The 18,734-nt window shown below is 35.4% G+C and overlaps 2 long non-coding RNA genes across 3 annotated transcripts in view; one reads left to right on the forward strand and one right to left on the reverse strand.

Annotated features, from left to right (window-relative positions):
* The window catches only part of LOC139357981 (uncharacterized), a 36,280-nt gene extending 34,027 nt beyond the window's left edge, over window positions 1-2,253 (forward strand). For both annotated transcript variants that reach the window (XR_011612144.1, XR_011612145.1), the window contains one exon: window positions 1,976-2,253. This is a non-coding gene — a long non-coding RNA (uncharacterized lncRNA). The remainder of the gene's footprint in view (window positions 1-1,975) is intronic.
* LOC105484611 (uncharacterized) overlaps window positions 1-18,734 on the reverse strand; it is a 151,133-nt gene that overhangs the window by 7,512 nt on the left and 124,887 nt on the right. Inside the window, exons 5-6 of the long non-coding RNA XR_011612147.1 lie at window positions 14,052-14,128; window positions 5,459-5,515 (exon numbers count right to left, since the gene is read on the reverse strand). This is a non-coding gene — a long non-coding RNA (uncharacterized lncRNA). The remainder of the gene's footprint in view (window positions 1-5,458; window positions 5,516-14,051; window positions 14,129-18,734) is intronic.

Raw genomic sequence — 18,734 nt, forward strand, 5'->3', positions numbered from 1 at the left:
CCAGTCATCTACTGTTCAAAAATATTTTACATAGGAGACATTTTTATTTTTATCAATTAAATGGGGGTAAAATTATTCTTCAATGTAATTTTTGCATTTTCCTAATAGCTAATAAAATTAATCATCTGAGTTTTTTATTATTTTCCAATATTTTCCTTTTTGGGAACTTTTTAATTGGTTGGCATATTTTCTCATTTAATTGATTTGTAGTTTTTAAAATGTATTATTCACAGGACTGAAATTACACTGGTAGTTTACTCTGTTGATTTTTCTTGATTTTTATTACAAAGATATTATTTGATTCTTATAATTTTAATGCAGTAAAATATAACACTCTTGCTCTGCATTGTTTAAATACTTTTTCATCTGGCTTAAGAAACACATTCCTAGATTTTGTTTAGAAATTGTGCTTTCTGGCCAGGTACGGTGGCTCAAGTCTGTAATCCCAGCATTTTGGGAGGCCGAGGTGGGCGAATCACCCGAGGTCATGAGTTTGAGACCAGCCTGACCAACATGGAGAAACCCCATCTTTATTAAAACTACAAAATTAACCGGGCGTGGTGGTACATGCCTGTAATCCCGGCTACTGGGGAGGCTGAGGCAGGAGAATCACTTGATCCTGGGAGGCAGAAGTTGCAGTGAGCTGAGATTGTGCCATTGCACTCCAGCCTGGGCAACACGAGCAAAACTCCATCTCAAAAAAAAAAAAAAAAAAGAAAAGAAAAGAAAGAAAAAGAGAAAGAAAAAGGAAATTGTGCTTTCTAATATACTCTTCTGAAAGTTTAAAGTATGCTTTTCAAATTTGGTCCTTACTTGAAGTTGATATTATTATATACTGTGACATGTGGACTTAATTTTAAACTTGTTTGTTTCTTTGTTTGTTTTTACAAATTGGCACCAACTGTCCCCTAGACTTTACTTAAGACTCAATTATTCCCTCATTGTTCTGCAATACCAAGTCCGTTATAATTAAGTTTTCATATATGTGCAAGTCTGTTCCTGTGCTTTCTGCTCTGTTTCATTTATCAATCTGTCCATTTGTTTGCCAATTCCACAATGTCTTAGTTATTACAGATGTAATATAGTAGTTGCATCAAGCTTGTTTTTCCTCTTAAAAATCTTCTTGGATATTCTCATAAATTTCCTCTTTCATACAAGACCAGTTTGTCCTGTTTTTCAAAAAGACTCTCAAGATTCAGATTAGATTTACCTTGTATCTACTGATTATGTTTGAGATAATTAACATATTTGATGTGGTGAATCTTCCTATATGTGATCTTCTTTAAAACACTTTGGTCAAGTTTTATTATATTCTTCATTTATTGTTCTAATCTCCTCCCCAAGAATACCTCAGTGTAGATATTTAGCATTTGTTCTTTGCAGTTGCTATCCTGTTGTTTTTCTTCTCTTTCTCTATTTACTCTGTGCTATGAGAGTATTTATTCCATGTCACTGATTCGATCTATGGCAATGATATGGTAGGATTTTACTTCTTATAAATTGATCAGACTTAGTGTTTGAAGAGGCAAATTGTTCAGTTTTCAAATATGTCTACTCACTTTGCCACACTCAGTGTCAGCCCTCAGATCTATGAACTACCACAGGCAACTCTGCACTATGGCCCGCCCAATCACCACTGCATAGCAGGCATTCCAGACCACAGAAATGTTCTTACCAAGATAAATATTTATCCTCCTTTCTGTTCCTTCTTCGTGAATATTTTATATTCTAATTAGATTATTTAAAACACTACTATTCTCTCTCAAGGTTGCAATTAGACTTCTATTTTTTCTTTTTTCTTTTTTTTTTTTTTTTTTTTGGTTGTCATATATAAAATTTGACTTTTGGGGAAGACTTTTAAGATGCAGTGTGTTGCTCTGTCCTGCTATCTCACTTGTTCTGTCACTCATAAGACTGTTTGATGGGAAAAAAGTAATGATTCAAAAATACCAATTGTTGTTCTCTTTTGTGCCAGGCACTGCACCCGACTCTGAGGATGGGATAGGAACCAGAAATAGATCATCATCTTCTTCCTAAAGGAGCATATACTTTGTGATAGAGAAACAAAGAGGGCTGAGACAGAGATAGTCCAGCAGATCAACATGAAATGTGTCATCAGAGAAATAGTGTGAAGGAAAGAGCATTTTACCAAAAGCCTCTGGCAATTTGGGAGGGGAAAAAGCTCTGAGAAAGTGAAATTTAACTGAGCAACATTATCCAAGACCAGTTGAGTCTGTTGAGTTTTCTGGTTAATAAAAGTCTTTGGATTTTAGTGAAAGCATTTATTTCTTTCTAAATTCATCTTCAAATCATAGTAAGATAGTAAAAGTTTCTCTATATTCTACCAATAGTTTGCATGGAATTTTAAATTTTTGGGGGGTTGTGAATTTTCATCGATTCTATGTTTCCATAGATATTTTATCAGGAAAATTGAAAAGCCTGCCCAAGGGCTGCTTGTGGTATGTTATTTAAATCTAGAAATCCTGAATTATTTATCAACAAAAGAAAACATATTCAGTACTCCTTCATACATTTTGTATGCAGTATTCAGGAGTCTAAATACTCCCTTGTAAGTGTCAATTTAAAACTTTGTCATCACTTTGGGAGGCCGAGGTGGGCGTATCACAAAGTCAAGAGATCGAGACCATCTTGGCCAATATAGTGAAATCGCATTTCTACAAAAGATACAAAAATTAGCTGGGTGTGGTGGTGCACATCTGTAGTCCCAGCTACTCAGGAGGCTGAGGCAGGAGAATCGCTTGAACCTGGGAGGCAGAGGTTGCAGTGAGCTAAGATTGCGCCACTGCACTTCAGCCTGATGACAGAGTGAGATTCCATCTCAAAACAAAACAAAACAAAACAAAACTTTGTCATTTGACTATTTATGTATGATTCATAGACACATTTGCAATAATGTGCTAAAAAAATGTGCTCTTTCACCCAACATAAAGTCCCGATGTTCCTTTTAAAATGATGATAACGGTTGTAGTGGTTTTGTTTATAATGATAATGATGATTCTGGTTGATATTTTTTATTAGGTGTGAGCCAGGCACTGTTTTTTCCTTACTTATATAATTTAATCCATCATATAATACTCTGCAATAGGCTGAGACAAGACTTAAATCAACACTCGTGTTTGTGCATCTGTGATCCTTATCATGTTTCATCCCTTTTTTAGTGAGTGCATTCATGCACAAAATATGCATATTTAATTAGCATCTGTATCACTAATGTATAATACATACAGCGTATTTTCTAGGCAGACAAATTGCATATCACAAAGTCTGTTTCAAAACTGCCCACCTAGAAACTCCTTTTACTTAGTCTGAAATATTTTCTTTGGGGAAATTAGGGAAAGAAGAAGAGGAAAAAGTGTAGGAGATGAAGAGGAGAAGGTGTAGCAGATGGAGAGGAGAAGGAAAAGAAAGAAAAAGAGGGATTTGTTGTGAAACCACCAATTGAAAAGTATGCAATGAATACAGGGTAGGCAAAATCTTAAAATAATAAGCAATGGGATTGTGATGAAAAGCTAACTAATAACATCTATGTTTTGAAAATTTCTCGTATGATTTAGAATTAGAGCTAGATTTTTGTAGCAGCCAAAGACAATATTTTCTCAAGCTGCCTTTATTGTCAGTCTTTACATTGTGCATAGGAATATGTATGTAAGAGTGTGTGTGTGTGTGTGTGTGTGTGTGTGTGTGTATTTTTGTTGGTTGTTCTCAGTCTTTGGATCTCCTAGTATTTATCTTTAATGAAGAAAATTCAAACTTCTTTTGCCTGTCATATGGTTCTAATGAGACCAATGGAAATCCTCTAGACCTAGAAATTCTAAAGCAAATTCCAGACATGGCTAACACTTTTACAAGAGTAAACAAAAAGTTGCCACCCTTGAATACTCTCTATGATGTTGTTTGTAACTATTCTGAAGTCATGTGAAGTAACATGATTGATACGAAATGATTTATTGTGTTTTGTGAAAGATATCTATCCAAAGAGGGGAAGAAACAGAGGGCTTAAAATGTAAAATATAATGAATATTCAATGAGGATAGGGTTCCTTTTTTTTTGTCTGTTCTGTTTATTAACATATTCTAAACATCTAGGACATTGCCTGGATCACAGTAGATTATCTATAAATCGTGATTGACTAAATATTAAAAAGTATTTAAATATTTAAATATATTACATATTGAATTGAAAAATTTGAAAAAAGAAGTGAAATAAATTTAGCTATTTGGCTTTAGACATGAAAAAATTGAGTAAAAATGTAAAAGTCAAATCAAAAGAATAGATAGACTGTTCCTGAACACTGCTGGGAGAATGGGCAAGTGTGTGCACAAACAGGTAAAAATGACTTTTTAAGTTTGGCACCTTTATGACATGGGAATTATTTTAGTAAAGCTATAAAATCCTGTATACTGAGAAGAGGTGAGAGTTATAGACATTTAATGCACTGATTCAAGTTTTCACCTTTATTTTAATCAAGTGCAGAAGGATATTAAAATTCCATTCTAAGATTTTCCCATCAAAACATGCAAATTACCCTTTCAGGTCTTTAACTACGCTGAGATATAGGACCTAACAGGTTATGAAATGAAACGTAATTATGGGCCAAGGACATTTTTCTTTCAAAACCTTTATAACATAAAACTTTAAAATGTTTTATGACTCTTCTATATAAGTAGAAACTAAACTTTTAAAAAGCAAAGTACTTTCTACAAATTATTTTTAAATTTCTAACTTGGTAAAGGTGAAGTTAGACCTTTCGTATTCCAAAGTAAACCACTATTTGAAAATCTATTGATTCACATAAACTACTTAGTGTTTTTTGAATTATTTTATTTCTCAGTCCACTTTTATTTCTTTTTTTGTTTTGTTTTGTTTTGTTTTTTTGTCTTTTTTTTTTTTTTTTTTTTTTTTTCCTTTTTGTGGAGAACGGGGTCTCGCTATATTACCCAGGCAGGTCTCGAACTCCTGGGCTCAAGCTATCCTCCCACCTCTGCCTCCCTGAGAGCTGGGATTACAGGCGTGAGCCACCGCGCCCGGCCACTTTTATTTCTAATTGAGTTTTCTATTAGTACTCCAGATAATAGGTGGATGGATAAAGAGAAAGAGAGAGAGAGAGAGAGACGTATAGATAGATATTGAAAGTTAACTTATGCTGCTTCTTGATTTGCAATGGGGACATTAATTTTTAATTATGATATTTCTATGTTTATCTCTCTAAATACCTGTTGTTTTGCTGGTTGCCCCAGGACATCCATTGACTAGTCTAAATGGGGTGAGATGTAGAAGTGAGAAGGGGTATGGAATTAAACATGTAGAAATACAGAACATAGGTAATATTTTGCCTCTTACATGAAATGTAGAATTATTATAATAGACATAATCTTATAAGACAGGATTTAAAAAATAATGTGCTAAATAAAAATATACATTTAAATAATATATAAACCTGTATATACAGTCATCCTTCTGTATTCTTGGGTTCTGCAATTGGGGAGTCAAACAACTGTAGATCAAAAATATTTGGAGAAAATTGTGTCAGTACTGAACATATGCAGAATTTTTTTCTTGTTACTATTTCCTAAACAATACAGTATAACAACTATTTACATAGCATTTACATTATGTTAGGTATTATAAGCAACCTACACATGACTGAAAGTATATAGTAGGACCTGTATAGATTATATACAAATACTACATCATTTTATATCAGGGACTTGGGCATCCTCAGATTGTGGTATCCACTCGGGTCCTGGAACCAATTCCCCATGGATACCAAGGGACAAATGTGTATGTCTATGGCTACCTCCAGTCTTCCTCTTTTACTACACAGGCAACTAAGCCTGGAGGATTTTCCTTGTCTATAAACTATAATTTATTTACCTACAAACTATAATTTATCTATAGAAATTCTCTCTCCCGTCTTTGACACCAAGACCATGAAACAATGTAATACAGAAACAATTTTAAAAGATTGTTTAATAAAATAATAAGATTTTCTTAAACAAAAAGAAGTAAACTATATGTTGCAGTCAAAATGTGCCTCCTGACTTCCTCTCTTTGGCCTCTTCTCTAGGAAAAGAGAAGATTGCATAAGGACAAGGACTAGTACTGAGTTACAGTGGTTCAGCATATAATTTTTTGACTTTAAGGTAGTTGGAAAGTAATGCTTATCCAGTAGAAATCAGTACAATATTCGCTTATGCTGTTGAGCAATGGCAGCAAGGTACAACTCCCAGTCAGCCAAGTGATCACAAGGGTAAGCAATCAATACCCCACAGTGGACTGTGTTGTCAGATAGTCTTCCCCACTGTAGGTTAATATAAGTGTTCTGAGCACACTGAAGATAAGCTAGGCTAAGCTATGATGTTCAGCAGTGTATTAAATACATTTTCAACTTACAGTATTTTCAACTTAAGATGTGTTTATAGGGATGTAACCCAATCATAAGTTGAGGAGCATCTGTGCATAGCAATAATATTGAGGCCCCAGAAAGAAGCGTTTTTTTTTTCGGATCTCTGATAAGGATTCTGCATAGAGATGGCATCTTGTGCTGTCCTGTCTAAACATCCCAAAATTTTGAGACACAGTAACAGTAATTTGTTCAGACCGATAAATGATACTTTAAAAGTTCTCTTGAGTTTAGCTTTCTGTTCTACTTAAATCTCCAGGTGACATGAGTGCTGAGTTGAAAGCTAATGACTTTTTCTGGAGGTCCAATATAAGAACCAGAATTCAAAGGAGCAGCTGGTTGTGGACAAATGGAATAGGAAGCTGAACAGACAGCAAAACATTCACTCACAAAGCAATGTTTATAACTGAAAGTAGTTATGGTTAGGCTAATAAACCAGGAAACTCTCTGGGAATTTGACTATTATAAAAAAAAAAAAAAAAAAAAAAAAACAGATGGAAGTATAAACTACACCATTTGCAGACTGCAATCCACCATGCCTACAGAGCAAACAATGGACCACTAGAAGGAAGCCATTGCCTTTATTACTGCTGTACCAGCGTGGGACCAAAGAGGCAGTTCTTCTGCAGAGAGAACCAGGAGGATGAAGAGGGGGATAATGAACAAAAACAGAAACACCTCATTTAAATTAGAGATTGGATGTTTGTAAATGAATTGATCAACAAGCAAATTAGAAGTTAAGTTTAAGTTTAAAGTAGATTTTCAAAAATATTTTTTCACTGTCACCAGAGAAAGGTACTGATGGAAAACAAATCATCTACGGAAAAACAAGATAAAATTAAAGAAATACCATTTAAAGCCATTTAAAGAAATACCACCATTGCTACAGATTTTAGTTTTAATAATAGTTAAATTTTATCTCATTGCAGACACATCTTGAAGACAATATAAAGTGTAAAAGATTATAGACTTTTTTCAATATGGTAATCTAATTGATTAATTCAAACACCTTTAGTATTGGATTGGTGGCAGTTGTATCAATTGTGAAACTTAAAAAAATAAAAGCCAGACTAAAATGTAAAGACTTTATTCAAAACACTGCAGTTGACTATGAAACAACATGGGTTTGAACTGCACAAATTCACTTACACGTGAATTTTTTTCGATAAAATTTATACCAAGTGTGACTGCCTTTCTTGTCATTTCTGCCACCCTTGACACAGCAAGACCAACCACTCCTCTTCCTTTTCCTCAATCTACTCATTGTGAAGACTATGAGGATAAAGACCTTATGATGCTCCAATTCCATTTAATGAATAATAAATGTATTTTCTCTACCTTATAATTTTCTTAATAACATTGTCTTTCCTTTTCTTTTAGCTTTATTATAATAATACATTATATAATATATAAAACACACAAAATGAGTGTTAATCTATTGTTTGTAATCAGTAAGTCTTCCAGTCAACAGTAAGCTATCAGAAGTTACGTTCTGAGAGATTCAAAAGTTGTATGTAGCAAAGATAGCCAATTAGAGGAAGCCAGGGAGAGCCTCTCCCACCAAAGGACACCAAACTATCAAAATGACTGGAACGCTGTGAAAAGATCTTTGGAAAGAAGGCACTGAAAATGGACAGAGGAAGCACACAGATCCCAGTCTGAAAGGTGAGGAAGCTGGGAGTGCTGCACTGGGTTGCTGAACACCAGGACTCACTTCTGTCCCTGAGCAGCACCTAAGGAAGCAGTGAGCGAAATAGGCATGGAGTGGCTCACTCTAGCCATGGACCTCCTGGATCCTAGCTGTAGAAGACCCCAGGATCCTCTTAGGCATCTGAGCTGGTAGGGAGAACTGTCTGGAGAGTTGGCAGAGAGAGGATGTCAGCCCGAGAAGCTCCCAGAAAGTTTGACATGGGAATGGCTGCAGTAGAGCATAGCCATAGGAACTCATCCGCTAAAGATCACCCTACTCCTGTAGGTGGCTCTAGTCTTTCTTGGCTTCAGGATCTGAACAGAGTAAGGCTGTCTTGCCCCTGGGAAGGGGCCAGTATCATCTAAGTGCCCCTCTATCTGCTGGCCTCTCCCAGGGTTCCTGTCTGGCTACAGCTGCTTACAGCACAGCCTCAGCCTGCCAGAGCTCCTTGACCAGCAGATGTCACCTAACCATCAGAGTTCTTTTGCAGATGAATCTCAGCCAGTGTACACTCACCTTAAGCCTCCTCCACTGCCCAGTACGTACTCACCCACAGCCTTCCCCACCAGGCGTGCCTCCACTCGCAGCCTCCTTGCTAGACCTCACCAACATTCATGCACGTTTGGATGCCCTACTATCCCTCCAGAGTGCTTTTGCCAGCAGCCCCCATCGTACTGCTGCTAGCAAACTAGGAACACCTCAGCTCCTCCAGGGTAGCAAGTGATTAAACTCAAAATGCCAGATAAAAAAGCTAAGTGCCTGTTCCCAGCCCTCCAGCACTATAGCACATAACCCAGGAATACTGAACTGAGCTTTGCCCCTCAGCCCAAAAGCATCGAGAAATGAAGACAATTGACTGTAATTGGGATAACCCAAGATACACCACAGTCAAACCCTTAAGGGCATCAAAGAATATAAAAGCAAAAAAGCTTCATCCAAAAGAGAGCAACTTGAAAGATTAAAGGAACATCAACCCACACAGATGAGAAAGAACTAGTACAAGAACTCTGGCAACTCTAAAAGTGAGAGTGGCTTCTTATTTCCAAACAAGAGCACAGGCTCCCCAGCAATGGTTCTTAATCGGATTGAAATGGCTGAAAAGACATAGAATTCAGGATCTGTATGGCAACAAAATTCATTGACATACAGGAGAAAGTTGAAATCTAATACAAGGAACAGAGTAAAACTATTTAATAGTTGAAAGATGGCATAGCCATTTTAAGAAAGAAAGCAAACTGAACTTCTGGAGACAAAAAAAAATTCACTACAGGAATTTCAGAATGCAATTGGAAGCATTTATAAGAGAATGGACAAAGCCAAGGAAAGAATCACAAAGCTCTAAGAATATTCCTTCAAATAAACAGCAGCAGGCAAAAAGAAAGAGAAAAAAAATTAAAAAATGAATAAAACCTCTGAAAAATATTGGATTATATTTCTCAGACCAAACCTATGATTCACTGGCATTCCTAAAAGAGATGAAGAGAGGGCAAGTAACTTGGAAAACATATTTGATGATATTGTCCATGAAAGTTTCCCCAGCCTTGCTGAAGAGGTCAACATGCAAATTCAGAAAACTCAGAGAACCCCTGCAAGGTACTGCACAAGATGATCATCCCCAAGAAACAGAGTCATCAGATTCTTCAAAGTCAACACCAAAATAAATAAATAAATAAACTCAAAGACAGCTATGGAGGAGGAGCAGGTGGCATGCAAAAAGAACCACATTAAGCTAACATCAGATATTTCAGCAGAAACCTTACAAGCAAGAGAAGACTGAGGACCTATATTCACCATCCTGAAAGAAAAGACATTCCAACCAAGAATGTCATGTCCCACCAAACTAAACTTCATAAGCAAATGATAAATAAAATCATTTTCGTAAAAGCAAACGCAAAGGAAATATGTAACCACCAGGCCAGCCTTATAAGGGGCCTTAAGGGAGTGCTAACTATGGGGATAAAGACTGGTACCTGCCACTATAAAAACACTGAAATGCAGAGCCCACTGACACTACAAAGCAATGACACAATCAATCCTACACAACAAACAGTTAAAAATATGGTAACAGGATACAATCCCAGCATATCAACATTAATCTTCAATGTAAAGGGGCTAAATGCCTCACTGAAAAGAAACAGAGTGTTAAGATGGAAAAGGAAGCAAGACCTAACTACACACTGTCTTCAAGAGACCCATCTCACATGCGGTGACACACATAGGATCAAAGGAAGCAATGAAGAAACATCTATCAAATAAAAGGAAAATAAAAAAGAGCAACGGTTGCTGTACTTATTTCAGACAAAGCAAACTTGAAACCAACAACAATCAAAAAGGATAAAGACGGACATTACATCCTAATAAAGGGTTCAATTAAACAAGAAGACTTAACCATCCTAGATGTATACACACCCAACACAGGATACACCAGTTTCATAAAACAAGACCTCAAGGACCTATGAAGAGACTTAGAATAACACAAAATAATATTGGGAGAATTTGACACATCACTGACAGTGTTATATAGATCATCAAGGCTGAATACTAACAAAGATATTCTGGATATAAACTTGACACTTGACCAAATAGACCTGACGGACATCTACAGAATACTCCACCCAACCACAACAGAAAATAGACTCTTCTTATCTGCACACAGCACATAATCTAATATCAACCACATGCTCTGCCATAAATCAATTCTCAACAAATTTTAAAAAACCTAAAAATCACACCAACATCACCCTCAATCCACAGCACAATAAAATATAAATCAATACCAAGAAATTGTCTCAGAACCACTACAATTCCATGTATATTAAACAACCTGTTCTTTTGTGACTTTTGAGTAAACAATAAAGTTAAGGCAGAAATCAAGAAATTCTTTGAAATTAATGAAAACCAACACAAAATGTACAATAATTTGTGGGATACATCTAAAACAATGTTAAGAGGAAAGTTTATAGTGCTAAACACCTTCAACAAGAAGTCAGCAAGATCTCAAATTAACAACCTAACACCACACCTAGGGGAAACAGAAGCAAGAGCAAACCAAGCACAAAGGTAGAAGAAGAAAAGAAATAACAAAAACCATACAACTGAACAAAATGAGATGCAAAAATTCACATAAAAGATGAAACCAAAAGTCAGTGCTTTGAAAGAATAAATAAGATTGATAGACCAATAGCTAGATTAATAAAGAAAAAGGAGAGAAGATTCAAATAAATACAATTAGAAATGACAAAGATGTCATTACCACCAACCTCACAGTAATACAAAAGTCCCTAAGGACTATTACAAACACCTTTATACATCCAAATGAGAAAACCTAGAAGAAATGAAGACGTTCCTGGAAACATACAATCTCCCAAAACAGAACCTGGAAGAAACTGAAATCCTGAAAAGACAAATAATGAGTTCCAAAATTAAATCAGTAATAAAAAACCCACCACCAGAAAAAGGCCTGGACCAGAAAGATTCATAGTCAAATTCTAACAGACATAAAAAGAAGACCTACTTCTTGAGAAGTAGGTTCAGATTCTAGTGAAATTATTCAAAAAGTTGAGAAGGGGCTCCTCCCTAACTCATTCCATGAGGCATCATTTTGATTCCAAAACCTGGCAGAGACACAAAGGAAAAAAAAGGAAACTTCAGGCCAATATCTCTGATTAACATAGATAAAAAATTTCTCAACAAAATACTAGCAAGCTGAATCCAGCAGCACATCAAAAAAACAATCAACCACAGCCAAAAATGGGCTTCATTCCTGGGATGCTAGGTTGGTTTAACATAAGTAAATCAATAAATGTGATTCATTGTATAAAAAAACTAAAAACAAAAGCCGTATGATCATTTCAATAGACAGAAAAGACTCTCTATAAAATACAACATTGCTTTATGTTAAAAGTCATCAACAAAATAGGCATGGAAAGAATATATCTCAAAATAATAAGAGGCATCTACCACAAACTTATAGCCAACATCATACTGAAGGATCAAAGACTGAAATCACTTTCCCTAACCAGAAACAAGAAAAGGATGACACTCTTACCACTCCTATTCAACAGAATACTAGAAGTCCTACCCACGGCATTGAGGCAAGATAAAGAAATAAAAGGCTTCCAAATAGGAAAAGAAGTCAAACTATTAATCTTAGCTGACAATATTATTCTTTACATAGAAAACCCCATAGTGTCAGGAAAGTTTCAGGATACAAAATTATTGTACAAAACTCCACAGCATTTCTATAAATCAGTAACGTCCAAGACGAGAACCAAATCAAGAACACAGTTCCATTTATAATAGCCACAGAAAGAATAAAATACCTAGGAATACAGCTAACCAGGGAGGTGAAAGACCACTACAGTGAGAAGTACAAAACACTGCTGGAAGAAATTATAGATGACACAAACAAATGGAAAAGCATTTGATGCTCATGGACAGGAAGAAATAATATTGTTATAATGTTCATACTGCCTAAAGCAATTTACAGAACTGAAAACTATTTCTATCAAACTACCAACATCATTTTTTTTACAGTATTAGGAAAAAAAAAAAAAAAAAAACTATTCTACACTCATATGGAACAAAAAAAAATTCTGAATAGCCAAAGCAATCCGATGGAAAAAAAAAAAACAAAGTTGGAGGCATCACATTACACTACTTAAAAACAGTAACCAAAACAGCATGATACTACTAGAAATATAGACACATAGACAAATGGAACAGGTTAGAAAATGTATAAATAGTGTCACACACCTAGAACCATCTGAACTCCAACAAACTTGACAATAGCAAACAATGGGGAAAGAAATCTCTATTCAATGAATGATGCTGGGATAACTGGCTAGCCATATGCAGATGATAGAATCTGGACCCTTTCCTTTTACCATATACAAAAACAAACTCAAGATAGATTGTCGATTGAAATGTAAAATGTCACACTATAAAGACCCAAGAAGGAAATGTAGGACATATTATCGGGGGAAACCACCGCCAATATTTCAACGTAGGTTCTTTCTGTTTTCCCTAAGTGTCAGCCAGTCTGAGAAATAAAGAGAAAGGGTACAGAGAGAGGAATTTTACAGCTGGGCCACCGGGGGTGACATCACATAATGGTAGGACCATGATGCCCACCTGAGTCTCAAAGCCAGCAAGTTTTATTAGGAATTTTAAAGGGGTAGGAGGTGCAAGAACAGGGAGTAGGTCACAAAGATCACATGCTTCAAAGGGTAAAAAGGATAACAAAGATCACATGCTTCTGAGGAAACCAGACAAAAGGCAAAACAGAACTACTAATAAAGGTCTATGTTCAGCTGTGCATGTATTGTCTTGATAAACATCTTAAACAACAAAAAACAGGGTTTGAGAACAAAGAACCAGTCTGTCTTCAAATTTACTGGGGCAAGGTTTCCCAATCCTAGTAAGCCTAAGGGTACTACAGGAGACCAGGGTATATTTCAATCCTTATCTCAACCACATAGGACAGACACTCCCAGAGCAGCCATTTATAGACCTCCCCACAGAAATGCAATTCTTTTCCTAGGATCTTAATATTAATATTCCTTGCTACGAAAAGAATTTAGCAATATCATTCCTACTTGCACATCCATTTATAGGCTCTCTACAAAAAGAAAAATATGGCTTTTTTTTGCCCGACACTGCAGGTAGTCAGATCTTATGGTTGTCTTCCCTTGTTCTCCAAAATTACTGTTATTCTGTTCTTTTTCAAGATGCACTAATTTTATATTGTTCAAACACAAATGTTTTATGATCATTTTGTACAGTTAATACAATCATCACAGTGGACCTGAGGTGACGTACATCCTCAACTTACAAAGATAATCAGATTAAGAGATTAAAGTAAGACAGGCATAAGAAATTATAAGGGTATTATTAGAAAAGTAATAAATGTCCATAAAATCTTCACAATTTATGTACCTTTGCCACAGCTCCAGCTGGTCCCTCCATTTGAGGTCCCTGACTTCCCACAACAACATATCATTCTGGGTATAGACCTGGAGAAATAAATTACGATGAAGACACCAAAAGCAATTGCAACAAACACAAAAATAGATAAATGGGATCTAATTAAACTAAAGAGTTTCTGCTCTGCAAAGAAACTATCAACAGAGTAGACAAACTAGAGAATGAGAGAAAATATTTGCAAACTATGCATCTAACAACAGTCTAATATCCAGAATGTGTAAGGAACTTAAATCAACAAGCAAAAAACAACCCCATTAAAAATGGTCAAACAACATGAAGAGGCACTTCTCAAAAGAAGACATAAACATGGCATACACATGGCCAATAAGCATATGACAAAATACTGAAAATCACAAATCAGAAACGCAAATCAAAACCTCAATGAGATACCATCTCATGCCATTCAGAATGGCTATTAGAAAGTTAGAAATTAACTAAGGCTAGCACGGTTGCAAATAAATGGAAATGCTTATAAACTGTTGATGGGAATGTAAATTAGTTCAGCCAGTGTGAAATGTAGTATGAAAATTTTTCAAAGAACTTAAAAGAGAACTACCATTTGACCCAGCAATCCAAATACTGGTTATGTACCCAAAGAAATATAAATTTTTCTACCAAAAAGACACATGTGCTCATGTGTTCATTGCAGCACTATTCACAATACCAAAGACATGGAATCAACATGGATGCCCATTAGTGGTGAACTGGATAAAGAAAATGTGGTATGTATACACCATGGAATACTGTACAGACATAATAAAGGACAAAATTATGTATTTTGCAGCAACATGACTGCAGCTGGAGGCCATTATCCTAAATGATGAATGTAGGGAGAGAAAACCAAATACTGCATGTTCTCATTTATAAGTGGGAACTAACCATTGAGTTCACATGGACACAAAGAAGGGAATAACAGACACCAGGGCCTACTTGAGAGTAGAGGCTGAGAGGATAGTGAAGTTTGAAAAACTACCTATTGGGTACTATGCTCACTACCTGGGTGATGAAATCATTTGTACATCAAACCCAGTGACACACAATTCACCCATGTAACAAACCTGCCCATGTACCCCCTAAACCCAAAACAAAAATAAAAAAGAAAAATGCCAGTAAGTCTCCAAATTCTGCATCTTAAATGCCCATAAAAGTCATCAATCTAAAAATATGATTAATTCATTCTCTATTTAGAGACATAAGGAAGCTATGAGGGATCTTATAACTTTAAAGTGTGCAGAACCACCTTTTAAAACTATTTAATAGGATGTTTTTATAATAATTTGATACCCATGTAGCAAACTTGCACATGTACCCTCAAACCTAAAATAGAAGTTGAAAAAGGGAGAAAAACTTATACGTGTAATTTTGACTGGCATGGAGCAGCAACCCTAACCTCCCACTCTTCAAGGGCCAACTGTGTTATGATAGATAGAAGGGCACTATGCAATAGGCAGAATAGTCCAACCCTAAGATTGGCCAAATCTCAAAATCAAAACGAAAAAGGCTTTTATTTTATAAGGAGCGGTAAACACAGCTAGCAGGAAGTACACAGAGCTAGCAAGAAGTTTGTGGGGAGTAGGGTATAAGAAACGGGCTACAGATGACATGAGAGTCACATTTTAAAAGAACACTTTTATTTTCTTTGATCAGCTGATTCTTGGAGTGAGCTATCAAAAGAGAATATTCTGCATTTCAGTGCTTGCTTAAAAGCTTAGGTGCAAGACAAAGTTCAGCCTGTGAGGAGAAGAGAATCTTGACTAACATTTGGTCAAGCCAAATCAATGAGTAAGTAACGAGCAATTATGAGAGCTTGGACATAGTATGAAGTCATGGTTTTGATGCATGTACAGTTATATACAGACATAAATACAGATATGGGTTTATATATGCAAGTAGCTGTTTGTATATTTTCTAGCTTTGTTAACTAAGAGAGCCTAGAAGCTGTGACACCCTAGAGCAATGAACATATGTAGCACTCAGATTTCAGTTTCTGAATTCTATTCTCCCACAAAGGGAACTAGGGCTCTTTGGAGAAATGGCTGACTCCATGGCTTGGGCAAAGAAAGTACAAGACAAACCTGCAAACACTTGTGTCACCAGCAAGTAAAATATTGCGGAAATAATGTTAGTTTGCACTGAAAACACAACTTACTTGAAGGAATTTCTAATAACTAAACCTGAGACAACTGGAGCAACAACAACAACAAAAAAAATAGAAGTGAGTCATGTATATATGGAATAAAATATATATCCATGAATCCATACTGATAGAAATTAATGACTGAGTAAACAAATACACAGGAAAGAAATCGAAGCTCTTCAAGATAGTTGAATTTCAACTAACAAATATAGAAGGAATAATGAAAGTATAAATATCATTAGGCAAACACCATAGTGATAATTAATGTAGATAAGATTTATAGAAAGATAATAAAATTTGAGGAAAAATGTATGATGAAGAAAAGAATATTTGCATAGTCTCAAATTAACTTATCTCCCTGCAAGCTAATTATTCACTATAATGTGTAAAATAGTAATTTTACTGGGATAGATCTGGGTAGACACCACCTTAACCAAATTTGGACAGAATACTCATTTTTCATTCTATTTTGGCTGCAGCCTTCTACTCCATGAAATTCTACGAATATATTTTTACTTTTATTCACAAAATCAATTTACTTATATAAATTTATACTTCCTTATTATTTTGGTTTCATTTTAAGTATTTGCTAGTTTTGCTTTTAATATGTTCTGATTTTATTGTTATTCTCCCCTTACTGATATTTATAAATAAATATATATTTTTCTGATTTTACTTTTTAGACATTGTGATCCATGAAATATTCATAGGATTTTCTCAAAGCAGGCATATGACCAAATGTCAAATTTTTATGTGACAGTGGCAATATAAGTAAAAATACCACTATACTGACTGCTCTTTCAGATAGTAGCTGCACGTGAACAGTTGCTAGCAGCTTGTATTGGAGTCAAAGTATTAGGTTTATTTGATTAAATTTACTTAATATAAAGATGTAAATTTTATCTAAGCTATCACGAGATTGAAAATTCTGGCAATCCTGTCTTTCACAAGAACACAGGAAAAATAAAAAAGCATAATGCTTAAATAATTACAACGATGTGTTTTTATATTTTTATGGGTATGACAATATAAATAGGACAAGAAACACTTTGAAATATTCAGCCACATTTTGAAATCCATGTTGACTGCTCAAGATAAATTAGTTAATGATGTGAATTTGATGGAGTGAAGAACAATGTAACTTATTTTCTCCTTTTCTTCTCCTTAGAAGAATTATAACTTTCTCTTTAGCCACCGTCTCTATTCTTTCTTTATTTTTTTAGACGGAGTTTCGCTCTTGTTGCCCAGGCTGCAGTGCAGTGGCACTATCTCGGCCCACTGCAACCTCCATCTCCTGGGTTCAAACAATTCTCCTGCCTCAGCCTCCCAAGTAGCTGGGATTACAGACATGCGCCACCATGCCCGACTAATTTTGTATTTTTTTAGTAGAGACAGGATTTCACCATGTTGGTCAGACTGGTCTTGAACTCCTGACCTCAAGTGATCCACCCGCCTCTGCCTCAAAAAGGCGGGATTATAGGTGTGAGCCACTGCGCCTGGCCATGGGGAAAAGAAAAAAAAAAAAAAAGAAAAGAAAAGTTAAATTGTTTTCTATAAAGAAAAATAGACTAAACAATTTCTAGACCAGATTAAATCGTTGACCTATTACCTAGTATATTTTAAGAGAGTGGGATGTGGTTGCCTTACCATTTTTAAAAATAAATTAAGAATGCTAACAATAGAAGAATTATTTCATAGTTATCTTGAGAATTCCCTGAGTATAACAAAGCAGTTTCTCAGAAAGATTAAAAAGATTTGTTTAGCCCTGGTTTGATGCTTCCCAGAGCATTAGCAATGTTCCTTGTTGAAGCATTCATGGGGGGAAAAATGATTTTTTTACATATATATATATATATAAATATATATGTATGTATCTTTTTCTAGTCATTTTCAGCACACATCCAACTTATTTGATAATCATAAGAAAAAGTGGAAATTGAAATGTACACCTTAGTTTTATCACTCACAGTCAAGAAGGCCCAATCATGATCATAGTAAACACAGTTTGGGAAGTGCTTCATAGACCTTGTTTATTCACATCAATATTTAGAGACTAAGGTAAGATTTTCACATCAATATTTTGAGACTAAGATAAGATACAAGAAGAAACTAGCCTTGAATAAATGGCACAGCCTTATCAATAACTTAAAGTCATTTTAAAAGTAAAACATGCCTTGATTCAACTTCTCCTTACTTCAAACTCAGAAGATTTGCCCAATAATGTGCTGCCTCTCCAAAACACCCATGCTCTAGGGTTTTTTGTTTTTAAACCTGCTGCTTATATTCAATAAACAATTTGGTTAAATATGGGTTTCTACGGATTAAGTGTCTGTACATAGCATGGTTCATGCTGTCATCAATATGGCAATATTGGGCAATAATTACTTCTTTATACCAGGGCAGCTCCTTTTTATTCTTCTCAGTGAATGAATACTGCCAAGGGCAATAGCCTGTTAAGACTTCACTGTCCTTGTGACCTCAAAAGTGTTTGTTAAATC

Source organism: Macaca nemestrina, chromosome 1 (genome assembly GCF_043159975.1).
Source record: "Macaca nemestrina isolate mMacNem1 chromosome 1, mMacNem.hap1, whole genome shotgun sequence".
Classification (NCBI taxonomy): domain Eukaryota; kingdom Metazoa; phylum Chordata; class Mammalia; order Primates; family Cercopithecidae; genus Macaca; species Macaca nemestrina.